We start from the raw sequence: 26891 nt of genomic DNA on the forward strand, positions 1-26891 counted from the left end.
AAAAGTCCAGACTACTCCAAAGAGTTCATTGTCCAGACAGATGCTTCTGAGTTAGGTGTGGGAGCTGTTCTTTCACAACTGAATGTAGATGGTCAAGACCAGCCCATTGCTTTTATAAGTAGAAGGCTGACCCCTAGAGAGAAACGTTGGTCAGCTATTGAGAGGGAGGCCTTTGCTGTGGTTTGGGCCCTGAAGAAGCTGAGGCCATACTTGTTTGGCACTCACTTCAAGATTCAGACAGACCATAAGCCCCTCTTGTGGCTAAATCAGATGAAGGGTGAAAATCCCAAACTTCTTAGGTGGTCCATTTCCCTACAGGGGATGGACTTCACAGTGGAACATAGACCTGGGACTGACCATGCCAATGCAGATGGACTCTCCAGATATTTCCACTTAGAACATGAAGACTCAACTGGTCAAGGTTAGTTTAATGTCCCTAAGTTTGGGGGGGGGGTTGTGTAGGAGAGTAGGTGTGAGAAGTTGGCCTGATGTATGATGTCACTAGTTATAGTGTACACCTTATATCAGTCCAAATACCCTTATGGTGATTGGTTGTAAAGTCAACCTTATAGACCAGCTATCCTAGTGGTAGCATGGACAAGAGCAGTCTTAGGCTAAACTCTGAATGGCATGTGAAGCCAGCTGTGATACCATATATAATCCCTTGAATACCAAATGAAAGGACACCACAACAGATATATATATAAAATAAAGTGTATTTATTCTAAGCAAACCCTCAGCACTCTTTATGAGTTTAGAGGTAAGTACAACACAGTCTTATTAATGCATACAGTAAGTCACACAGGTAAGTAATACAGTTAGGCCCTAGGGGCCACGCAAACCATATACTAAGTAAGTGGTATAAGAACCACTGTCACGGAAATAGAATAGGCCTAGGCCTAGGGAATCGCTGGGGCTACACTACACTAGCGTTAGTTAGGAAGTGGGAGGCCCACGGGATTCGTGTGCAGAGTGGAAACACTCACGCGTAATGCGTAAAAGTCACTAGCAATAGTACAGTTTAGAAAACGATAGATTTAGGACACTTCCGGAGTAGCTAGGAAGTTGAGACTGGAAAACTAGACACTAGGATAGTCACTATCCTGATGAGCACCGGAGTACCCAAGTTACCTAGCCCACAGGCTGTGGGTGCATAGGGGTGAAGATGCGTCGGTTTTCGTCGTCGACTCCTATGGATGCCTGAAGAAAGATGCTGACAGGCAGTCAGGGGAGAGTGTCCAGTGGATCCCAAGGCTGGGATCAAGAAGAGAAGAAACCTGCAAGCAGAGGGGACAGAGTCAAGGTCACTAGCCAGTGACCACGTGGAACCAGGAAGGAACCAGGCGATGTCGTGGAGAGTTGCAGGTGAAGGTGAAGCTTGTCGCTGCAGCCAGGAGGACCAGGAAGCGTCGAGGACGACCAGGACCAGGAGGCGAGCTGTCCCACAAAGGCTCTTGCTGTCGGCGGCGTCGAAGTTGGACTAGGACTCACCAAGCCTTGGCAAGCGGAACCCACGAAGAACAAGGGACTTGCTTCTGGTGCAGACCAGGAAGGTCTGGGGCGCTTCTTCTTTGCAGGGAAGCGGGAGCCAGTCTGGAGGAGCCAAACCAGCGCAGAAGATTTCAGGGAGCGTCGTCACAGAGGCCACTAGCCAGCGGGCAAGCAACCGGACAGACGCGGCAAGCAGGAAAATGCTGAAGGGCCCCACGCAGGACTCGTGGAGTGTGGGGGGCTGATCTTCGGTGCAGATGGTGCTTGGGGTTGGGGCTTCTCAATCCCCGGTGCACAACTTCGAGGGTACCTCAGAAGCTGCGCTGTAAGTTACTAGCCACTTTTCCCAGGTAGCCGGTCCCACGTCGCTCGTCGCCTCCACGGATCTCAGCTCTGCTGCAGATGTGGATGAGGGTCGGAGAAGTCTGGAAGTCAAGGCTCTGGTCGGGCTCTGCAGTCGGTTCCTCGTAGAACGTTCGCAAAGCAAAGGGTAGTCTCTTGATGGTGCCTGTTTGCACAGGGTAGCCACTCCTTGGCTACAAGGGAGATTCTTCAGTCTTCTTCTTTCGTCGAAGGTCGAAGGTCCAGAGTTTCTGTTCAGTTTTGCAGGTTCAGGATAATCTAAAGTCTTGAGGCCCAACTCCCACTCTTATACTAATCTGGGGGGCTGGGATACCTGCTAGGTCACGCCTTATGGGTGGGACCTGGGAGGGGGTGGTTACACCCACTTCCCTTTGTCCAGTTTCGCGCCAGAGCTGGGGCTGGAGTGCCCCAGCGCCGGTTTGAACTGGACTATGCAAGGAACACCTTGTGTGCCCCAGGCATGTCTCATTCCTTTCAGCCCACCCTGCCCCAATACACTAAAGGCTGTCTGGGGAGGTGCTAGCACCTCCCCAAGCAGGAAACCTATTGTCCAGGCCTCCCTGGCTGGGATCACTCCCAGCTGCAGGAGGTCAGACTTGTGTCTGTGGCAGCAGCATCCATTTTGTGATGCTGAGGCTTTGGTCAGAGGCTAACAGTTGAAGTATGATTTTAACATGTCTTTCCCTCTAGAAGGGGGGAATAATATTCTCATGTCCAGAAATGGCATGGGGGTATTATTCCCGAGTGTTAGACACCTTACACGACATGTTTTGATAAAGCCAAACCATAGTTACCATAACCGTCTAAGATTATAAGGCACTTTAAGAGTATATGGTAGGCTATATCATAGAACAGCTATAAGGACATGGTTCCGAAAGCTGCAGACAGGCTCAGCTCATGCTAGAGCACCATCTCACATGTTACCAAGCACTCTGCCTCCAGGATTGTCAAGGCCTGCCATAGGAGTGACTGATAGGTACACATGTGTCTATATACAAGGTAGGTATAGGAATACTACACCTAAGCAAGGGGTGATTACACGACCTTGCCCCAGCTGAGTGATCAGCCAGTTGTGTCTGATTGGAAGGCCAGACCAGGGGTGGCATAATACATGCTGCAGCCCCTGGGAGGCCTAGGGTACACCTATGCCCTGGGTACCTAGGGTACACTGTACAGGGTCCAATAAGGTGATCCTTACCAATTAGTTATGTACCTAGGGTACATGGAGTCCATTTTAAAGAGAGAGCAGACAGCCTGAGACCATGAATGGCAGGATCTCAGGCCAACTAAGTCGAAAAACCAGCTAGACACTAGGCAAAAAGTTGGGGGTAACCATAGTCAGATATCCACCTTCCTACACAACACCCCCCAAACGAAAGGAGATAAGGCTGGCCTTGACAAGGTAAGCCTCTATTGCCTGAGTGGCCATATAAGGAAGAACCAGCACTGGCATGGTTACCCCCTGTCTCATGGTCCACTAAGCAATCCCTCATCCTAAAGATATCATAGGGTCTCCACCATTGGGAATCTCTACCTTTGGTGTGTCTTTGCAAAGTAAAAGGCTGGTGTTGAGATGGAGTACTGAAGTGAGTGTCCCCAAAGTGAGGCCTCAGCTTCCTCCAATCATCCTCCACCATGGATGCCTTTCTTTCTCTAACTGAGTTGCACTGTGCTCTCAGGGTCAGCCTCTGGCTACCTAAAGCTGGAGGCTGGGTCCCTTTTGTGGGCTTACTGGAGGGACAGGTCAGGTTTGGGGCCCTAAGGTCCCATGTTTGCCTGTGCCCAACAGAATCCCTCTGGGGGAGGTCCCTAACTACCTGTGAAGGGGATCCCTCAGGAATGTTTTTACCCATCACCTGGCTAGGGCTACTAGCCAGGCAATCCTCACTCTTTTGATGGGGGGGTTCTTGTGGACAGGGGCCCTCTTGGGGTCCACTGGCCTCCCTGACCTCTGCAGCCCTGGGCTGACTGAGGCAGGGTAGAGAGAGGCAGGCTACCTGCACCAGACTGGGTCCCACCTTGGAAGGGGCCACTGACATCAGAGGCTCTGCCAGGCCAGGCCTGGCTACCTCTGGGGCAGTTCCTTCACAAGGGGTGAGGTCAGATCCCTGAGGAGGCTGACCTTTTCCTAATGTCTGGGGGGAGGGAGACTTTTCTTCCTCCCCACTACTCTCTGTTTGTGTGGAGTGATCCATAGTTTCAGGCTTCACTACACCTATATCAGTCTGAGTGTGGGCTGAGACCATTACAGCCTTGCCAACCTTTTCAGGAAGGCACTCAGTTTGTGTTTGAGCTGTGACTGTCACAGCTCTGCCAATTTCTACAGGGAAGTCTGTCTGTGCCTGGGCTGTGGCTACCACTGCCCTTCCAACCTTTTCAGGGAGGAAAGCTACTTGGACAGGGGTTGTGACTGGCACAACCCCACTACCCTTTTTGGAAAGGCCTACCATTTTAGAATGGGTGTCTTGTTCAACTCCAGCCCAAGCTGAGAGTTCTAAGTCATTCCCCAGTAAGCAGTCCACAGGCAAGGTTGGAGACACTGCCACCCTTTTAGGGCCAGTGACACCTCCCCAGCTGAGACATACCTCTGCCATGGGATGACTGTTCTGTTTGCCATCAATGTTAGTTACCTGGTATGAGAAACCAGGCAAAAGCTGCTCAGAGGGAACTAGCCTATGGGCCACCATAGTGATGCTAGCTCCAGTGTCTCTGTAGGCCTCAGCTTTTCTACCATTGATGTAGGGTTCCTGTCTGTACCTACCCAAAGTGTTGGGGCAGGCAGTGAAGTTGGCAAACCCCATGCCACCATCACAGACAAGAGTAGCTGCTGTAGGGGAATTGGCTAAGCCAGGATCCCCCTGTGTTCCCCAAGAAAACCCAACCAAATTTTTGGGGGCACTCCCACCACCTGGGGGATTACTGCTGACAGTAATAGGTGGTGTGACAGGAGTAGTTGGAGGAACAGTTTTGTTTTTAGCCTGTGGACAACTGCTGTCAGTTTTCCAATGCCCAGGTGTTTTACACACATGGCAGTAAGGCTTTTTAACTGTGGTAGAGGAGGGAGCTTGGGACCCACCACCCTGTGTGGAGTTTTGGGGCCCTGAGGAAGATTTCTCTTTTGCTTTATCCCCACCCTTCTCTTGAGGCTTGGTGGTATCTTTCTTTTGGTCACCACCCTGATTTTTAGGCCTAATCCTGGTCCTGACCCATTTATCTGCCCTCTTTCCCAATTCTTGGGGAGAGGTCAAATCTGAGTCTACCAGGTGTTGATGGAGAAGCTGGTTCTGACAATTATTAAGGATCTGCTCCCTCATAATCAAGTTGTACAATCCTGTATAGTCCTGCACCTTGCTGCCATTTAACCAACCTTCCAAAGCCTTAGTGGCACAATCCACAAAATCAGACCAGTCCTGTGTCTGTGTCTTCTGGGTGTCTCTGAACAACAACCTATATTGCTCAGTGGTTAAGCCAAACCCATCTATCAGAGCACTCTTCAGGACTTTGTAATTGTTTGCATCCTCATCACTGACTGTGAGGAGCTTGTCTCTACCTTTGTCAGAAAAGGAGAGCCACAAGATAGCTGCCCACTGACTTTGGGGTACCTGCTGTACTTTGCAGGCCCTCTCCAAAGCAGTCATCCATTTGTGGATGTCATCCCCATTCTGATATGGGGGGACTATCTTGCTTAGGTTTCTATGGTCATAAGACCTATCCCTATCTCTAGGAATGTTGCTGCCACCAGTGGGTTCTGACCCACACAATTTTTGCTCTCTAGCCAGAGCAAGCTTCTCTTTGGCAAGGGCAATTTCTTCCCTCTGAATCCTCAGATTAGCTTCCCTCATTCTGGCTTTATGCTCCTTTCTCTCAGGTGAAGTCATTCCCCTGTGAGAGGAAGCATTAGAGATGCTAGAAACATGGGAGTGGATGGATTCCCTTGAAGGGGATCTGTCCCTCCTGCTTCTCTGTGAATGCCTACTTGTGGGTCTGTATGGGGGGACCCCATGCAAACTCCCATGTAAACTTAAGTTAGCCTGGCTAAGTCTTCCTACTTGGCCCTGGCTGTCTACCTCTTCCTCTGAAGTCCCATCTGACTCATCTGTGGTGGGTAGACCCTTATCTACAGCTATGGCACCATCCCTGGCAGCTCTTTCAGCATCATAGGCCTCCAGAAGCTCCACTAGCTGTCTAAGGGTAGGGTTTGCACCCTGTTTTATTCCTCTGGAGGTACACAATTGTCTCATCTCCTGGAATGTGAATGCATCATACCTAGAGGGAACCTGTCTAGGATTCTCCTCTCCTGAGGGAGCATCAGTGTGATCTCCATCCAGGGGCATGATTCTAGTGAGGGTGTGGTGTGTGCACCTACCTACACTAGTTGTATCTACTAAACCTCTCTAGTAGTTGTAGTCAGGGTGTGTTACTCCCTTCACCCTACAACTACTAAGTCCAGTAGGACTTAAGTATAATAATCTATGTTATATGTACCTAGACAATATCTGTGTGATCTTTCAATTTAGTATCTCAAGATTACAATGGTATTACAACAGCAAGCTCAGATCCCAACCGCTGCTCACCAATGTGAGAAGTTGGCCTGATGTATGATGTCACTAGTTATAGTGTACACCTTATATCAGTCCAAATACCCTTATGGTGATTGGTTGTAAAGTCAACCTTATAGACCAGCTATCCTAGTGGTAGCATGGACAAGAGCAGTCTTAGGCTAAACTCTGAATGGCATGTGAAGCCAGCTGTGATACCATATATAATCCCTTGAATACCAAATGAAAGGACACCACAACAGATATATATATAAAATAAAGTGTATTTATTCTAAGCAAACCCTCAGCACTCTTTATGAGTTTAGAGGTAAGTACAACACAGTCTTATTAATGCATACAGTAAGTCACAAAGGTAAGTAATACAGTTAGGCCCTAGGGGCCACGCAAACCATATACTAAGTAAGTGGTATAAGAACCACTGTCACGGAAATAGAATAGGCCTAGGCCTAGGGAATCGCTGGGGCTACACTACACTAGCGTTAGTTAGGAAGTGGGAGGCCCACGGGATTCGTGTGCAGAGTGGAAACACTCACGCGTAATGCGTAAAAGTCACTAGCAATAGTACAGTTTAGAAAACGATAGATTTAGGACACTTCCGGAGTAGCTAGGAAGTTGAGACTGGAAAACTAGACACTAGGATAGTCACTATCCTGATGAGCACCGGAGTACCCAAGTTACCTAGCCCACAGGCTGTGGGTGCATAGGGGTGAAGATGCGTCGGTTTTCGTCGTCGACTCCTATGGATGCCTGAAGAAAGATGCTGACAGGCAGTCAGGGGAGAGTGTCCGGTGGATCCCAAGGCTGGGATCAAGAAGAGAAGAAACCTGCAAGCAGAGGGGACAGAGTCAAGGTCACTAGCCAGTGACCACGTGGAACCAGGAAGGAACCAGGCGATGTCGTGGAGAGTTGCAGGTGAAGGTGAAGCTTGTCGCTGCAGCCAGGAGGACCAGGAAGCGTCGAGGACGACCAGGACCAGGAGGCGAGCTGTCCCACGAAGGCTCTTGCTGTCGGCGGCGTCGAAGTTGGACTAGGACTCACCAAGCCTTGGCAAGCGGAACCCACGAAGAACAAGGGACTTGCTTCTGGTGCAGACCAGGAAGGTCTGGGGCGCTTCTTCTTTGCAGGGAAGCGGGAGCCAGTCTGGAGGAGCCAAACCAGCGCAGAAGATTTCAGGGAGCGTCGTCACAGAGGCCACTAGCCAGCGGGCAAGCAACCGGACAGACGCGGCAAGCAGGAAAATGCTGAAGGGCCCCACGCAGGACTCGTGGAGTGTGGGGGGCTGATCTTCGGTGCAGATGGTGCTTGGGGTTGGGGCTTCTCAATCCCCGGTGCACAACTTCGAGGGTACCTCAGAAGCTGCGCTGTAAGTTACTAGCCACTTTTCCCAGGTAGCCGGTCCCACGTCGCTCGTCGCCTCCACGGATCTCAGCTCTGCTGCAGATGTGGATGAAGGTCGGAGAAGTCTGGAAGTCAAGGCTCTGGTCGGGCTCTGCAGTCGGTTCCTCGTAGAACGGTCGCAAAGCAAAGGGTAGTCTCTTGATGGTGCCTGTTTGCACAGGGTAGCCACTCCTTGGCTACAAGGGAGATTCTTCAGTCTTCTTCTTTCGTCGAATGTCGAAGGTCCAGAGTTTCTGTTCAGTTTTGCAGGTTCAGGATAATCTAAAGTCTTGAGGCCCAACTCCCACTCTTATACTAATCTGGGGGGCTGGGATACCTGCTAGGTCACGCCTTATGGGTGGGACCTGGGAGGGGGTGGTTACACCCACTTCCCTTTGTCCAGTTTCGCGCCAGAGCTGGGGCTGGAGTGCCCCAGCGCCGGTTTGAACTGGACTATGCAAGGAACACCTTGTGTGCCCCAGGCATGTCTCATTCCTTTCAGCCCACCCTGCCCCAATACACTAAAGGCTGTCTGGGGAGGTGCTAGCACCTCCCCAAGCAGGAAACCTATTGTCCAGGCCTCCCTGGCTGGGATCACTCCCAGCTGCAGGAGGTCAGACTTGTGTCTGTGGCAGCAGCATCCATTTTGTGATGCTGAGGCTTTTGTCAGAGGCTAACAGTTGAAGTATGATTTTAACATGTCTTTCCCTCTAGAAGGGGGGAATAATATTCTCATGTCCAGAAATGGCATGGGGGTATTATTCCCGAGTGTTAGACACCTTACACGACATGTTTTGATAAAGCCAAACCATAGTTACCATAACCGTCTAAGATTATAAGGCACTTTAAGAGTATATGGTAGGCTATATCATAGAACAGCTATAAGGACATGGTTCCGAAAGCTGCATACAGGCTCAGCTCATGCTAGAGCACCATCTCACATGTTACCAAGCACTCTGCCTCCAGGATTGTCAAGGCCTGCCATAGGAGTGACTGATAGGTACACATGTGTCTATATACAAGGTAGGTATAGGAATACTACACCTAAGCAAGGGGTGATTACACGACCTTGCCCCAGCTGAGTGATCAGCCAGTTGTGTCTGATTGGAAGGCCAGACCAGGGGTGGCATAATACATGCTGCAGCCCCTGGGAGGCCTAGGGTACACCTATGCCCTGGGTACCTAGGGTACACTGTACAGGGTCCAATAAGGTGATCCTTACCAATTGGTTATGTACCTAGGGTACATGGAGTCCATTTTAAAGAGAGAGCAGACAGCCTGAGACCCTGAATGGCAGGATCTCAGGCCAACTAAGTCGAAAAACCAGCTAGACACTAGGCAAAAAGTTGGGGGTAACCATAGTCAGATATCCACCTTCCTACAGTAGGGTCTGCTTTCTATGTTCACCCCCACTTTTTGCTTTTGCTTTACTGGTTTTCGACTTAGATGTGGCTGTGGGCCTGCTAATCAGACCCACAGCCCTGCTGTTCTCTCTCTAAATTAATACTATGTACTTTAGGTGCATAACCCATTTGGATAGGATCACCTTATTGGCCCCTGTACAGTGTACCCTAGGTACCCAGGGCATAGGTGTACCCTAGGCCTACCAGGGGCTGCAGCATGTATTATGCCACCCCTGGCCTGGCCTTCCATTTTGACACAACTGGCTGATCACTCAGCTGGGGCAAGGTCGTGTAATCACCCCTTGCTTAGGTGTAGTATTCCTATACCTAACTTACTTATAGACACATGTGTACCTATCAGTCACTCCTATGGCAGGCCTTGACAATCCTGGAGGCAGAGTGCTTGGTAACATGTGAGATGGTGCTCTAGCATGAGCTGAGCCTGTCTGCAGCTTTCGGAACCTTATCCTTATAGCTGTTCTATGATATAGCCTACCATATACTCTTGAAGTGCCTTATAATCTTAGACGGTTATGGTAACTATGGTTTGGCTTTATCAAAACATGTCGTGTAAGGTGTCTAACACTAGGGAATAATACCCCCATGCCATTTCTGGACATGAGAATATTATTCCCCCCTTCTAGAGGGAAAGACATGTTAAAATCATACTTCAACTGTTAGCCTCTGACCAAAGCCTCAGCATCACAAAATGGATGCTGCTGCCACGACACAAGTCTGACCTCCTGCAGCTGGGAGTGATCCCAGCCAGGGAGGCCTGGACAATAGGTTTCCTGCTTGGGGAGGTGCTAGCACCTCCCCAGACAGCCTTTAGTGTATTGGGGCAGGGTGGGCTGAAAGGAATGAGACATGCCTGGGGCACACAAGGTGTTCCTTGCATAGTCCAGTTCAAACCGGCGCTGGGGCACTCCAGCCCCAGCTCTGGCGCGAAACTGGACAAAGGGAAGTGGGTGTAACCACCCCCTCCCAGGTCCCACCCATAAGGCGTGACCTAGCAGGTATCCCAGCCCCCCAGATTAGTATAAGAGTGGGAGTTGGGCCTCAAGACTTTAGATTATCCTGAACCTGCAAAACTGAACAGAAACTCTGGACCTTCGACATTCGACGAAAGAAGAATACTGAAGAATCTCCCTTGTAGCCAAGGAGTGGCTACCCTGTGCAAACAGGCACCATCAAGAGACTACCCTTTGCTTTGCGACCGTTCTACGAGGAACCGACTGCAGAGCCCGACCAGAGCCTTGACTTCCAGACTTCTCTGACCCTCATCCACATCTGCAGCAGAGCTGAGATCCGTGGAGGCGACGAGCGACGTGGGACCGGCTACCTGGGAAAAGTGGCTAGTAACTTACAGCGCAGCTTCTGAGGTACCCTCGAAGTTGTGCACCGGGGATTGAGAAGCCCCAACCCCAAGCACCATCTGCACCGAAGATCAGCCCCCCACACTCCACGAGTCCTGCGTGGGGCCCTTCAACATTTTCCTGCTTGCTGCGTCTGTCCGGTTGCTTGCCCGCTGGCTAGTGGCCTCTGTGACGACGCACCCTGAAATCTTCTGCGCTGGTTTGGCTCCTCCAGACTGGCTCCCGCTTCTCTGCAAAGAAGAAGCACCCCAGACCTTCCTGGTCTGCACCAGAAGCAAGTCCTTTGTTCTTCGTGGGTTCCGCTTGCCAAGGCTTGGTGAGTCCTAGTCCAACTTCGACGCCGCCGACAGCAAGAGCCTTCGTGGGACAGCTCGCCTCCTGGTCCTGGTCGTCCTCGACGCTTCCTGGTCCTCCTGGCTGCAGCGACAAGCTTCACCTTCACCTGCAACTCTTCACGACATCGCCTGGTTCCTTCCTGGTTCCACGTGGTCACTGGCTAGTGACCTTGACTCTGTCCCCTCTGCTTGCAGGTTTCTTCTCTTCTTGATCCCAGCCTTGGGATCCACCGGACACTCTTCACTGACTGCCTGTCAGCATCTTTCTTCAGGCATCCATAGGAGTCGACGACGAAAACGACGCATCTTCACCCCTATGCACCCGCAGCCTGTGGGCTAGGTAACTTGGGTACTCCGATGCTCATCAGGATAGTGACTATCCTAGTGTCTAGTTTTCAAGTCTCAACTTCCTAGCTACTCCGGAAGTGTCCTAAATCTATCTATTTCTAAACTGTAACATTGCTATTGACTTTTACGCATTACGCGTGAGTGTTTCCACTCTGCACACGAATCCCGTGGGCCTCCCACTTCCTAACTAACGCTAGGGTAGTGTAGCCCCAGCGATTCCCTAGGCCTAGGCCTATTCTATTTCCGTGACAGTGGTTCTTATACCACTTACTTAGTATATGGTTTGCGTGGCCCCTAGGGCCTAACTGTATTACTTACCTGTGTGACTTACTGTATGCATTAATAAGACTGTGTTGTACTTACCTCTAATCTCATAAAGAGTGCTGAGGGTTTGCTTAGAATAAATACACTTTATTTTATATATATATCTGTTGTGGTGTCCTTTCATTTGGTATTCAAGGGATTATATATGGTATCACAGCTGGCTTCACATGCCATTCAGAGTTTAGCCTAAGACTGCTCTTGTCCATGCTACCACTAGGATAGCTGGTCTATAAGGTTGACTTTACAACCAATCACCATAAGGGTATTTGGACTGATATAAGGTGTACACTATAACTAGTGACATCATACATCAGGCCAACTTCTCACACTTACCTCTAATCTCATAAAGAGTGCTGAGGGTTTGACTAGAATAAATACACTTTATTTTATATATATATCTGTTGTGGTGTCCTATCATTTGGTATTCAAGGGATTATATATGGTATCACAGCTGGCTTCACATGCCATTCAGAGTTTAGCCTAAGACTGCTCTTGTCCATGCTACCACTAGGATAGCTGGTCTATAAGGTTGACTTTACAACCAATCACCATAAGGGTATTTGGACTGATATAAGGTGTACACTAGAACTAGTGACATCATACATCAGGCCAACTTCTCACATTGATGAGCAGCGGTTGGGATCTGAGCTTGCTGTTGTAATACCATTGTAATCTTGAGATACTAAATTGAAAGATCACACAGATATTGTCTAGGTACATATAACATAGATTATAATACTTAAGTCCTACTGGACTTAGTAGTTGTAGGTTGAAGGGAGTAACTCACCCTGACTACAACTACCAGAGAGGTTTAGTAGAAACAACTAGTGTAGGTAGGTGCACACACCACACCCTCACTAGATCATGTCTCTGAGAGGAGATCAAGTAGATGCTCTCTCAGGAGGGTCAGGTCTGCAGAAGACCCCCTCTAGATATGATACCTTAACATTCCAGGAGATGAGACAATTGTGTACCTCCAGAGGAATAAAACAGGGTGCAAACCCTACCCTCCTTCAGTTAAGACAACTCCTAGAGGAGTATGATGCTCTTAAAGCCTCTCAGGCAGGTACCCTAGGTACACAGGAGGGTCTACCCACCACAGAGGAGTCAGATGGGACTTCAGATGAAGAGGTAGACAGCCAGGGCCAAGTAGGAAGACTTAGCCAGGCTAACCTAAGCTTACATGGGAGTTTTCATGGGGTCCCCCCATACAGACCCCCAAGTAGGCTTACACAGAGAAGCAGGAAGGACAGATCCCCTTCAAGGGAATCCATCCACTCCCATGTCTCTAGCATCTCTAGTGTTTCCTCTCACAGGGGAATGACTTCCCCTGAGAGAAAGGAACATGAAGCCAGAATGAGGGAAGCTAATCTGAGGATTCAGAGGGAAGAACTTGCCCTTGCCAAGGAGAAGCTTGCTCTGGCTAGAGAGCAAAAGTTAAGTGGGTCAGAACCCACTGGTGGCAGCAATATCCCTAAGGATAGAGACAGGCACTATGATAATAGAAACCTGAGCAAGATTGTCCCTCCCTACAAGTGTGGGGATGACATCCACAAATGGATAACTGCTTTGGAGAGAGCTTGCAAAGTACAGCAGGTACCCCAAAGTCAGTGGGCAGCTATCTTGTGGCTCTCCTTCTCTGAGAAAGGTAGAGACAAGCTCCTCACAGTTAGTGATGAGGATGCAGATAATTACACTGTCCTGAAGAGTGCTCTGATTGATGGGTTTGGCCTAACCACTGAACAATACAGGTTGTTGTTCAGGGATACCCAGAAGACACAGACTCAGGACTGGACTGACTTTGTAGATTGTGCCACTAAGGCTCTGGAAGGCTGGCTAATGGGAAGTAAGGTTAAGGACTATATAGGATTGTATAATTTGATCATGAGAGAACAAATACTTAACAACTGTCAAAACCAGCTATTGCATCAACACCTGATTGATTCTGATCTGACTTCTCCCCAAGAATTGGGAAAGAAGGCAGATAGATGGGTCAGGACTAGAGTTAAGCAGAAAAACCAGAACCAGGGCGGTGATCAGAAAAAGGCAGACCAGAAGGGTAATGATCAGAAACAAAAAGACCAGAAGTCTTCACCAGGCCCCCAAAAGGCTCAGGGGGAGGGTGGTCCCAAAAAGGATAATAAGAAACATGGCCAAAAGAAACCATGGTGCAACTATTGTAAGTCCAACTCACATTGGTTTAGTGAGTGCACCAAAAAGGATAAGCCCCCAGCCACCATTGCCCCTAAGGCAACTGTACCCCCTAGTTCAGCTGTAAGTGGTGGTTCCCAGCAAAAGGGTGTAGTAGGGTTAACCCTGGGAACTGAGGAGGATTCTGGCCTAGTCAGAGTACCTACTCAGGCTGTTCTGATCTGTGATGGGGACTTAGCTTTGTCCTCTACTGTAGGCCCCAGTAACCTGGGCAAGTACAGACAGACTCCTTTTATCAACCAAAGAATGGCTCAGGCCTACAGGGACACTGGGGCTAGTGTCACAATGGTGACACCTGCTTTTGTGGACCCTGGACAGATCATACTAGGTGAGAATTACCTAGTGACCAACGCTAGCAATGCCACTACCTCCCATAGTGTGGCTATTGTTAACTTCTCCTGGGGAGGGGTAACTGGCCTCAAGAAAGTTGTTGTTAGTTCAGACCTTCCTGTAGAGTGTTTACTGGGCAATGATCTTGAAACTTCAGTTTGGTCTGAAGTGGAGTATAGGACCCATGCAGAAATGCTGGGGATAGATGCACATGTCCTTGCTGTGACCAGGTCACAGGCCAAAAAGTGCACCACTGAACAAGTGCTGGATCCTGAAACTGTGGACCAGTCACAACCCAAGAGAAAGAGCAGTAGGGTTAAGGCTGTGCCTTCCCCCCTGCCTCAGGTGGTGGATCAGCCCTCCCAGGAGGATGATTCTGAGAGCCCTGAAGGAACTGTCCTAGAAGAACTTGAACCTGATCAGGTTGAAATTCTTGGGACAGGGGGACCTTCAAGGGCAGATCTGAGGCAGGCTCAATTAGACTGCCCCTGTCTGGAACCCCTCAGACAGCTGGCTGCTGCTGAGGCTGCAGGGAATGCTCAAGGTACCCATAGAGTGTATTGGGATGAAGGGCTACTGTATTCAGAGGCTAGAGACCCCAAGCCTGGTGCATCCAGGAGGTTGGTCATACCACTGAAGTTCAGAGGCTTCCTTCTTACCTTGGCCCATGATATTCCCCTTGCAGGACATTTAGGCCAGAACAAGACCTGGGACAGGCTTGTCCCTCACTTTCACTGGCCCCACATGTCAGAAGATACTAAGGAGTTTTGTCGCTCCTGTGTCACCTGCCAAGCCAGTGGCAAATCAGGTGGCACCACAAAGGCCCCCCTCATACCACTACCTGTGGTGGGGGTCCCCTTTGAAAGAGTGGGCATAGATATTGTAGGACCAATGGACCCACAAACAGCATCTGGGCACAGATTCATACTGGTGATAGTGGACCATGCCACCAGGTACCCAGAAGCAATTCCCCTGAGGACCACAACAGCTCCTGTTGTGGCAAGGGCCCTGCTTGGAGTATTCTCCAGAGTGGGCTTTCCAAAGGAGGTCATTTCTGACAGAGGTGCCAACTTCATGTCAGGATACTTGACTGCAATGTGGAAGGAGTGTGGTGTTAACTACAAGTTCACCACACCCTATCACCCACAGTGCAATGGGCTTGTTGAGAGGTTCAACAAGACCCTAAAGGGAATGATAAAAGGATTACCAGACAAGCTTAGGCGAAGATGGGACATCCTTTTACCCTGCCTTCTGTTTGCTTACAGAGAGGTCCCACAAAAGGGGGTTGGCTACAGCCTTTTTGAGCTTTTGTTTGGGCATCCTGTAAGAGGACCCCTGTGTTTGGTAAGGGAAGGATGGGAGAGACCTCTCAGACAACCCAAACTAGACATAGTGGATTATGTACTTGGTCTCCGCTCCAGGATGGCAGAGTATATGAAGAAGGCTTCCAAAAACCTTGAGGCAAGCCAAGAACTCCAAAAAGCTTGGCATGACCAAAAGGCTGTACTGACTGTTTACCAGCCAGGACAGAAAGTGTGGGTGTTGGAGCCAGTGGCCCCAGCAGCACTCCAAGACAAATGGTCTGGACCCCACACTATTGTTGAGAAAAAGGGAGAAGTCACCTACTTGGTGGACCTTGGGACTCCCAGAAGCCCCCACAGGGTGCTTCATGTCAACAGATTGAAGGCATATGTTGACAGGGCAGACATGGGGCTACTCATGGCTACAGATGAGGGGCAGGAGGAAGAGAGTGACCCTCTCCCAGACCTGTTGACTCAAAACCCTGATGATGGCTCAGTTGATGGTGTGGTCTTTTCTGACAGCCTCACTGTCCATCAGCAACAGGACTGCAGGCAAGTTCTGCAGTCCTACAGACATATGTTCTCTCTGACCCCAAGTCAGACAAACTGGTGCACCCATGAGGTGGACACTGGTGACAGTCTGACTGTGAAGAGTAAAATCTACAGGCAACCTGACCATGTCAGGGACTGCATAAAAGTTGAGGTACAAAAGATGTTGGAGCTGGGAGTCATTAAACCTTCAGAGAGCCCTTGGGCTAGTCCTGTAGTCCTTGTGCCAAAACCTCACACCCAAGATGGTAAGAGAGAGATGAGGTTTTGCGTGGATTACAGAGGTCTCAATGCTGTCACTAGGACAGATGCCCACCCAATACCTAGGGCAGATGAGCTCATTGACAGACTGGCAGCTGCTAAGTTTTTGAGCACATTTGACCTGACAGCAGGCTACTGGCAAATCAGGCTAGCTGAGAATGCAAAGGCCAAAACTGCTTTCTCGACCCCAGGAGGACATTATCAATTTGTGGTAATGCCCTTTGGTTTGAAGAATGCACCTGCCACTTTCCAAAGGTTGGTGAATCAAGTCCTTACTGGGTTGGATGATTATTGTGCAGCTTATCTTGATGATATTGCTGTCGATAGCTCCACCTGGGAGGATCACCTGGTCCACCTGAGGAATGTTTTAGAGGCCCTGCAAAAGGCAGGCCTCACTATCAAGGCCACTAAGTGCCAGATAGGGCAGAGCAAGGTTGTATACCTGGGCCACCTAGTTGGTGGGGGTCAGGTTCAACCACTGGAGAGCAAGTTCCAGACCATAAAGGACTGGACTCCTCCAACTACCCAGACTCAGGTCAGAGCTTTCTTGGGCCTGACTGGGTACTACAGAAAGTTTGTTAAGAACTATGGGTCCATAGTGACACCACTTAATGACTTGACCTCCAAGAAGATGCCAAAGAAAGTTCAGTGGACAGTAAGCTGTCAAAAAGCATTTAATGACCTGAAGCAGGCCATGTGCAGTGCACCTATTCTGAAAAGTCCAGACTACTCCAAAGAGTTCATTGTCCAGACAGATGCTTCTGAGTTAGGTGTGGGAGCTGTTCTTTCACAACTGAATGTAGATGGTCAAGACCAGCCCATTGCTTTTATAAGTAGAAGGCTGACCCCTAGAGAGAAACGTTGGTCAGCTATTGAGAGGGAGGCCTTTGCTGTGGTTTGGGCCCTGAAGAAGCTGAGGCCATACTTGTTTGGCACTCCCTTCAAGATTCAGACAGACCATAAGCCCCTCTTGTGGCTAAATCAGATGAAGGGTGAAAATCCCAAACTTCTTAGGTGGTCCATTTCCCTACAGGGGATGGACTTCACAGTGGAACATAGACCTGGGACTGACCATGCCAATGCAGATGGACTCTCCAGATATTTCCACTTAGAACATGAAGACTCAACTGGTCAAGGTTAGTTTAATGTCCCTAAGTTTGGGGGGGGGTGTGTAGGAGAGTAGGGTCTGCTTTCTATGTTCACCCCCACTTTTTGCTTTTGCTTTACTGGTTTTCGACTTAGATGTGGCTGTGGGCCTGCTAATCAGACCCACAGCCCTGCTGTTCTTTCTCTAAATTAATACTATGTACTTTAGGTGCATAACCCATTTGGATAGGGTCACCTTATTGGCCCCTGTACAGTGTACCCTAGGTACCCAGGGCATAGGTGTACCCTAGGCCTACCAGGGGCTGCAGCATGTATTATGCCACCCCTGGCCTGGCCTTCCATTTTGACACAACTGGCTGATCACTCAGCTGGGGCAAGGTCGTGTAATCACCCCTTGCTTAGGTGTAGTATTCCTATACCTAATTTACCTATAGACACATGTGTACCTATCAGTCACTCCTATGGCAGGCCTTAACAATCCTGGAGGCAGAGTGCTTGGTAACATGTGAGATGGTGCTCTAGCATGAGCTGAGCCTGTCTGCAGCTTTCGGAACCAAGTCCTTATAGCTGTTGAAAACAAGTTACTTACCTGTAACTACAGTTATCCAGTATTGGTATCTTTCATAGATTCACATGCCTGAATCATTCCCCGTCGCCGAGGCGGGAGTCCCCGGTAAATAAAAAAGTAGTGCCAAAATGCTAGTAGTAGTAGTAGGCCCAAAGAAAAGGCCCAAAGCCTGTATCTTAGCAGCCTATCTACCTCATTATGCAAAAAGAACCAAGAATTTGGTAACAACCAATCAGACACCAGCACCCTTCTAGAACCCTCTCAGCAGAGCCAGTTCTCCTCAGATTTTCGTAGCACCAGTGTGGAAGTGAACGTCCCAAATTATATAGAACTGACTCTACGGGGAGGAGGGTGGGTGCATGTGAATCTATGAAAGATACCAATACTGGATAACTGTAGTTACAGGTAAGTAACTTGTTTTCTTATCCAGTATTGGGGTATCTTTCATAGATTCACATGCTTGAATCAGAATAGCGAGCAGTATACCAAGTATAAAGTCGTTTGCGGATGGCGGGAGACTAGTGCTGATACTCCCTAATTGCATCCACAGCTTGTTAACAAGAGGTATAAGAAAAGATCTTAAAATTCAAAATATGCCATCTATAAAGAGAAAAGCATGTTAACATGAAAGCAAATCACCATTGTAACACATTGCATTGTTATATTAAAGATATCAACATCTTACATATTAAAATATGAAAAAAGGGTACCTGAAGGTATCTCAAAGAAACAGATGTCGTAGTACAGCTTGCCCAACTGCTGCATCATCACGATGCGTAGATTGGAGGCAGTAATGTCTGGTAAAAGTGTGGACATTTTTCCACGTCGCAGCACGGCAGATATTTTCTAGAGTCACACCAGCAAACAATGCTGTAGACGCTGCTACTGTCCTCGTGGAATGGGCCTTGGGTTTCCTCAACAGAGGCCTGTGAGCCTTGTCATGGCAGAAAAGTATTGTAGATGCTATCCATCTGGCAATGGTGGATTTTGTAACCGCCTTTCCCAGAGTAGTTTGGCCATAAGCCACGAATAATTGATCAGACTTTCTGAGGTTCTTTGTTTTCAGAAGATAGAATTTAAGACATCTCTTGATATCGAGAGAATGTAAGGCTCGTTCCACTGGGGTGGATGGATTAGGAAAGAAAGTCTTTAACGTCACTGGTTCATTAAGATGAAACTGTGAAGGCACCTTAGGTATAAACGTTGGATTAGTTCGGAGGTGCACGTAGTCATGAGTGAAGCGTAGAAAAGGTTCCTTTACAGTAAACGCCTGAATTTCACTCACTCTTCGAGCTGATGTTAAAGCCAGAAGTAAAGCAACCTTCCATGTAAGGAATTTTAGGTCAGCCTTGTGGATGGGCTCGAATGGATGCTTCATTAACTGCAATAAGACTGTGTTGAGTTCCCATTCCGGTGGCGGAAGTCTGACCGGAGGAAACTCTCGGAATAGTCCTTTCATAAACTGTTTAATTAAAGAGGATGAACAAAGAGAAGGGCCATGAGCACCCCTTCTGAATCTTGAAAGTGCAGCTAAGTGGACCTTGACTGAAGGGAAAGAAAGCCCAGATCTTGCCAGGTGTAACAAGTAAGGAAGGATCTTTTCTGCAGGGTCATCCACCGGGTGCACCTGGTTTGCTTCACACCAGCAGCAAAACCGTTTCCATTTTAGACGGTAAGCTTTTTATCGTGCTCTGAGCTCGTGATTTTGTTAATATATCCCTACAGTCCTGAGGGATATCCAGGTCCTTAAACTCTAAGAAGTCAGGAGCCATGCGTGTAAATGTAGGGACTGAGGGTCCGGGTGGAGAACCTGACCCTTGTTCCTTGACAGCATTGTGGGCGTCGGGCGAAGACTGATCGGCTGGTCCTGTGATAGCAATAGGAGCTCCTGAAACCAGTATTGGCGTGGCCATCTGGGTGCAATCAAGATGAGACGACAGCCCTCCAACTTCATCTTGCGTATGACCCTCGGTATCAGGGGTATCGGGGGAAAAGCGTAAGCACAAATCCCTGACCATCGCATGGACAGGGCATTCCCCCTTGATCCCTGTTGAGGGTATCTGCTGGCATAGAAGCGGCATTTCTTGTTCTCCTTCGTGGCGAACAAATCCAGCGGTGGTGTTCCCCAAGCTCTGAATATTCTGAGCACCTGAGCTTGCTCTAGCTCCCATTCGTGGCAATCTGATTGGGATCTGCTGAGCGTGTCCGCTAATGTATTGCAGAGACCTCTGACATGTTCTGCTCTGAGGGTTATGTTGTGGAGTGTGACCCATTCCCACAACTCCTGAGCTTCCGTGGACAAAGTTGCTGATCTTGTTCCTCCTTGTTTGTTCACGTAGAACATGCTGGTGGTATTGTCGGTTCGAATCAGAACCGAAGAACCTGCAATCCTTGGAAGGAAAGCTTGCAGAGACAGAAAAATTGCTCGCAATTCCAGACTGTTGATGTGTTTGTTTTTGTACTCTGGGGACCACTTCCCCTGTATCTGTAAATCTTGGAGATGACCTCCCCATCCTTCCATGGAAGCATCGGTAGTGAGGACAAAGTCTGGAATTTTCTGAATGAAAGTAAGTCCTTCTGATAAGTTGGGAACATGGGACCACCAACGTAGAGCGCTCTTCATGCCTGAAGTGACTCTGATGATGTCGTCGAAGGAGCCCTTCACCTGCTGCCACTGAAGGTGTAACTCCTCCTGCAAGGGTCGCATGCGGAGCCGCGCCAGAGGAACGAGGTGTATTGCAGAGGAGCACATCCCTAGCAGCGACGCGAACATCCGGACAGAAACTGACTTTCTTTTGGAAATTCGGATTGCTAAGTTTTGAAGACGAACCTGCCGTTCGTGAGACAAGAATGCCTTGCAGCGGACGGTATCTAACAGCGCACCCAAAAAAGGAAGGATCTGCCTTGGTTGTAATTGAGATTTGCTCCTGTTGATCGTAAGCCCCAGAGAATGGAACAGACGAAGAGATGTTGTCACGGCAGTCTTGACTGATCTTTCCGAAGGACCCTTTATTAGCCAGTCGTCTAAATACGGAAAGACTTGGATTCCTTGGGAGCGCAACACTGCTGCCACTGGAGCTAGGCACTTCGTAAAGATCCTTGGGGCAGATTTTAACCCAAACGGGAGCACCTTGAACTGGTAATGGGCGCCAGCCACTGTGAAGCGAAGATACTTGCGATGCTTCGGATGTATTGGGATGTGAAAGTAAGCGTCTTCCATATCTAAGGAAGCTAGAAAATCTCCCTCGTTGAGGCAACCTAGAATTTCCTCCAGAGTGACCATGCGAAATCCCTGCTTCTTGAGGAATCTGTTCAGATTGCGAAGGTCTAAGATTGGGCGCCACTCCCCTGATTTCTTCTTGATGAGAAAAAAGCGGAAATAGAAACCTGTCCACTTTTGAAGCGCAGGAACCTTCTCGATTGCGTTCTTGAGGAGCATTGTTAAAGCTTCTTTGAATAGTAAGTGAAGACGAGGGGGAGGGGGTCCCTTGGGTGGTTTGTTGGGTGGTTTGGTGACAAACTCTAAGGTATGACCGTTGTGAACCAGGTCCAGAACCCACTGGTCCGACGTAATTTCTTGCCACCTGGTCGCAAAAGTTGAAATTTTTGCACCCACAGGGAGGGGGAAAGGAGTGAAAGGCGCCCTGCAGAAATCATTCCTTCCGTGAGGTGTCTCTTCCCTGATTCTGCGATCTTTTTCGTCCGCCTTGATGAGAGAAACCAGATGTATTGGTCTGTCTGTAGGAAGACTGATATGATTGCCGATACTGAGGCTGGTACCTATTTTGTTGGGTATGATAACTTCCTCTGGAAGAAAATCCACGGCCCCTTGCTCCTCTGAAGGTACCTCTTTTGTATTGCAAGGAGCCCAACGATCTTGCAGTATCAGTATCCGTTTTAATTGCTTGGAGCGCATCATCTATGTGTTTTCCAAACAATGATTCGCCATCATAGGCCATGTCCAATATTTTTGTCTGGACCTCTGGTCTGAACGTGGTAGCTTTCAGCCAACCCTGGCGCCTAAGAACCGCAGCCCCAGCCAACTGGCGAAAGTTAGTATTCGCAATATCCAGTGCGCAGTCGATAGTCTCTGAGGCTGCACGCTCACCCTCCAACAAAATCTTTCGAGCATCTTGTCTGTTATCCTCCGGGATGAGGTCGATAAAGCTTGCCATTTCTGACCACATCTGGCGGTCATAACGCCCAATTATCGCTAGGGAGTTGGCTGCCCTGATGGAAGCAGCTGCCATAGTTGAAATTTTTTTCCCAATTAGATCCAGTCGGCGTCCTTCCCTATCCGGTGGTGTAGTGACCGGTGCTGCCGGATTCTTAGACTTTTGTTGGGCTGCCTGAGATATAACCGAGTCTGGACGCGGTTGACCAGTGAGACAAGAGGGACTGTCGGCTGGAGCACGGTATTTTTTGTCAATCCGTGGAAGCACCGCTGGTACTGATGCCGGGTTTTTCATGATTTTAACCCCTTCTTTCCAAATATAGTCAATGATAGGGATAGCTCTCGTAACCTTCCTTGACTCCTCCTTAAAATCATGCAGAAAACAGTCAGACTGCTCAATGGTAACCGGCAAGCTGAACCTGGTCGCAGCTCGCTGCATAAGGTTATGGAACCCCCCTATATCTTCTGGAGGCGAATCAGATGGTAGAGGGGTAGGTGGCGAAGGCATAGGGATTATATATGAATCCCAAGGGTCTGCTGGGTCTGGCAACTCGCCCTCTTCGTATTCCTCCTCCGAGGTTGTATCCTGATGCGGGTCCTGTGGAGGATCAGGCAGTTGAGGCATTGGGGCTGGACCCTCAGGCAGAGGCAATGGGTCCGGCTGCGGCGCAGTCTGTGGAACCTGTGGAACGTTTGGCTGCGGTGGAAAACGCTGCTTATAATCTGCAAGCATGGCCTGTAGGTCTTGTATCAAAGTAGGAGGCAGATGTGACATCTCATTCCTACGAGTTTGTGTGTAGCAGGGTCTATGATGCGGAACGATTATGTCTTCCTGATAGTAATGCCCTTGATAATCCTCATCCTCATCGTCCTCCTGACATTTGATGTGCAGTTCCGAAGGATGGCGAGCAACCCCAAAGGGCCCTTCGTCCTCGTCGTCCACATAATCATCATCTTCACACTGCACATAAGTTTCCAGGAGATGCGAGGGAGTAAGCGGTGAAATGTCCTGCCTTTGAAAAGACTTTAGTTGAAAAGTCCTGGTGGAAACTGGAGTAGAGATCATCGTCGACGAGGTCGTCGTCGACGGGGCTGTGGTAGACGGGATCGTCGACGGGATCGTCGACGGTATCGTAGATGGTGCTATCGTCGTCGACTGGCTCGTCGTCGACGGGCTCGACGTCGACGGAGCCGTCGTCGACGGGCTTGACGTCGATGGAATCTTCGTCGACGAGCCCTTCGTCGACAGGCTCGACGTCGACGGGGTCTTCGTCGATGGAATCTTCGTCGACGAGCTCTTCGTCGACGGGCTCGACGTCGACGAGCTCTTCGTCGACGGGATCTTCGTCAACGATGGAATCTTCGTCGACGAGCTCTTCGTCGACGAGCTCGACGTCGACAGGCTTTTTAATGGCGGAATCGTCGACGGCGGTACTGCGGACTTCGTCGACGACCCCTCGACGGTGGGCTTCTTTGAGAGGATAGTAATCTTCGTAGACATAATAGGTGAGGTAAGCGCCGTCGTCGTGAATGTTTGCGTCAATGAAGAAGCAGACGAGGTGACAGAAACTGAAGATTGAGAGTAAGCCAAAGATTTTGAAAGGCTTTTACTCACAGTTTGCTTGACTGTAGATTCCTGAGGAGAGTGCGCATCAGAAGTAGAATGATGCGATTTCTGACGCTTCTTCCCATCGCTGGAAGAGCTGTCCTGCGATCTAGCTCTCTTGCTAGAAGTAGAGGCTTTGTCATCCTCCTCAGCCGAAGAGGATTTAAGCCACAAAAGCACTCTCGCCTCCCTATCCCTGAGAGTTTTTGTAGGGAAGGTGCGGCAAATCTTGCAATCTTTTGCCTCATGTTTAGGGTAGAGGCAGTAGATGCAGTCTACATGTTGATCATCAACATGGACTCTCTTCTTGGTGCAGGTCCTGCAGGACTTAAATGAAGCCTTCTTGTCTGACATGCTGAAGCAAGTTGAAAGAAAACTGAGAGGCACTAAGGGAGACTCCCTTCCACACGACGTGCGGTGAAAATCTGAGGAGAACTGGCTCTGCTGAGAGGGTTCTAGAAGGGTGCTGGTGTCTGATTGGTTGTTACCAAATTCTTGGTTCTTTTTGCATAATGAGGTAGATAGGCTGCTAAGATACAGGCTTTGGGCCTTTTCTTTGGGCCTACTACTACTACTAGAATTTTGGCACTACTTTTTTATTTACCGGGGACTCCCGCCTCGGCGACGGGGAATGATTCAGGCATGTGAATCTATGAAAGATACCCCAATACTGGATAACTATGATATAGTCTACCATATACTCTTAAAGTGCCTTATAATTTTAGACGGTTATGGTAACTATGGTTTGGCTTTATCGAAACATGTCGTGTAAGGTGTCTAACACTGTGGAATAATACCCCCATGCCATTTCTGGACATGACTATATTATTCCCCCCTTCTAGAGGGAAAGACATGTTAAAATCATACTTCACTGTTAGCCTCTGACCAAAGCCTCAGCATCACAAAATGGATGCTGCTGCCACGACACAAGTCTGACCTCCTGCAGCTGGGAGTGATCCCAGCCAGGGAGGCCTGGACAATAGGTTTCCTGCTTGGGGAGGTGCTAGCACCTCCCCAGACAGCCTTTAGTGTATTGGGGCAGGGTGGGCTGAAAGGAATGAGACATGCCTGGGGCACACAAGGTGTTCCTTGCATAGTCCAGTTCGAACCGGCGCTGGGGCACTCCAGCCCCAGCTCTGGCGCGAAACTGGACAAAGGGAAGTGGGTGTAACCACCCCCCTCCCAGGTCCCACCCATAAGGCGTGACCTAGCAGGTATCCCAGCCCCCCAGATTAGTATAAGAGTGGGAGTTGGGCCTCAAGACTTTAGATTATCCTGAACCTGCAAACTTGAACAGAAACTCTGGACCTTCGACATTCGACGAAAGAAGAAGACTGAAGAATCTCCCTTGTGGCCAAGGAGTGGCTACCCTGTGCAAACAGGCACCATCAAGAGACTACCCTTTGCTTTGCCCAAGTTCTACGAGGAACCGACTGCAGAGCCCGACCCGAGCCTTGACTTCCAGACTTCTCCGACCCTGATCCACATCCACAGCAGAGCTGAGATCCGTGGAGGCGACGAGCGACGTGGGACCGGCTACCTGGGAAAAGTGGCTAGTAACTTCAAGCGCAGCTTCTGAGGCACCCTCGAAGTTGTGCACCGGGGATTGAGAAGCCCCAACCCCAAGCATCATCTGCACCGAAGATCAGCCCCCCACACTCCACGAGTCCTGCGTGGGGCCCTTCTGCATTTTCCTGCTTGCCGCGTCTGTCCGGTTGCTTGCCCGCTGGCTAGTGGCCTTTGTGACGACGCACCCTGAAATCTTCTGCGCTGGTTTGGCTCCTCCAGACTGGCTCCCGCTTCTCTGCAAAGAAGAAGCACCCCAGACCTTCCTGGTCTGCACCAGAAGCAAGTCCTCCGTTCTTCGTGGGTTCAGCTTCCAAAGGCTTGGAGAGTCCTAGTCCAACTTCGACGCCGCCGACAGCAAGAGCCTTCGTGGGACAGCTCGCCTCCTGGTCCTGGTCGTCCTCGACGCTTCCTGGTCCTCCTGGCTGCAGCGACAAGCTTCACCTTCACCTGCAATCTTCACGACATCGCCTGGTTCCTTCCTGGTTCCACGTGGTCACTGGCTAGTGACCTGGACTCTGTCCCTTCTGCTTGCAGGTCTCCTCTCTTCTTGATCCCAGCCTTGGGATCCACCGGACACTCTTCACTGACTGCCTGTCAGCATCTTTCTTCAGGCATCCATAGGAGTCGACGACGAAAACCGACGCAACTTCACCCCTATGCACCCGCAGCCTGTGGGCTAGGTAACTTGGGTACTCCGGTGCTCATCAGGATAGTGACTATCCTAGTGTCTAGTTTTCCAGTCTCGACTTCCTAGCTACTCCGGAAGTGTCCTAAATCTATCGTTTTCTAAACTGTACTATTGCTAGTGACTTTTACGCATTACGCGTGAGTGTTTCCACTCTGCACACGAATCCCGTGTGTGAGAAGTTGGCCTGATGTATGATGTCACTAGTTATAGTGTACACCCTATATCAGTCCAAATACCCTTATGGTGATTGGTTGTAAAGTCAACCTTATAGACCAGCTATCCTAGTGGTAGCATGGACAAGAGCAGTCTTAGGCTAAACTCTGAATGGCATGTGAAGCCAGCTGTGATACCATATATAATCCCTTGAATACCAAATGAAAGGACACCACAACAGATATATATATAAAATAAAGTGTATTTATTCTAAGCAAACCCTCAGCACTCGTTATGAGATTAGAGGTAAGTACAACACAGTCTTATTAATGCATACAGTAAGTCACACAGGTAAGTAATACAGTTAGGCCCTAGGGGCCACGCAAACCATATACTAAATAAGTGGTGTAAGAACCACTGTCACGGAAATAGAATAGGCCTAGGCCTAGGGAATCGCTGGGGCTACACTACACTAGCGTTAGTTAGGAAGTGGGAGGCCCACGGGGTTCGTGTGCAGAGTGGAAACACTCACGCGTAATGCGTAAAAGTCAATAGCAATGTTACAGTTTAGAAATCGATAGATTTAGGACACTTCCGGAGTAGCTAGGAAGTTGAGACTTGAAAACTAGACACTAGGATAGTCACTATCCTGATGAGCACCGGAGTACCCAAGTTACCTAGCCCACAGGCTGCGGGTGCATAGGGGTGAAGATGCGTCGTTTTCGTCGTCGACTCCTATGGATGCCTGAAGAAAGATGCTGACAGGCAGTCAGTGAAGAGTGTCCGGTGGATCCCAAG

At 49.4% G+C, this 26891-nt stretch overlaps 1 protein-coding gene across 1 annotated transcript in view; it reads right to left on the reverse strand.

Annotated features, from left to right (window-relative positions):
* The window catches only part of LOC146801335 (sodium/potassium-transporting ATPase subunit alpha-1-like), a 2293178-nt gene that overhangs the window by 1437029 nt on the left and 829258 nt on the right, over window positions 1-26891 (reverse strand). The gene's annotated exons all lie outside the window — the stretch shown is intronic.

This window comes from Triturus cristatus, chromosome 8, assembly GCF_964204655.1.
Source record: "Triturus cristatus chromosome 8, aTriCri1.1, whole genome shotgun sequence".
Lineage (NCBI taxonomy): Eukaryota > Metazoa > Chordata > Amphibia > Caudata > Salamandridae > Triturus > Triturus cristatus.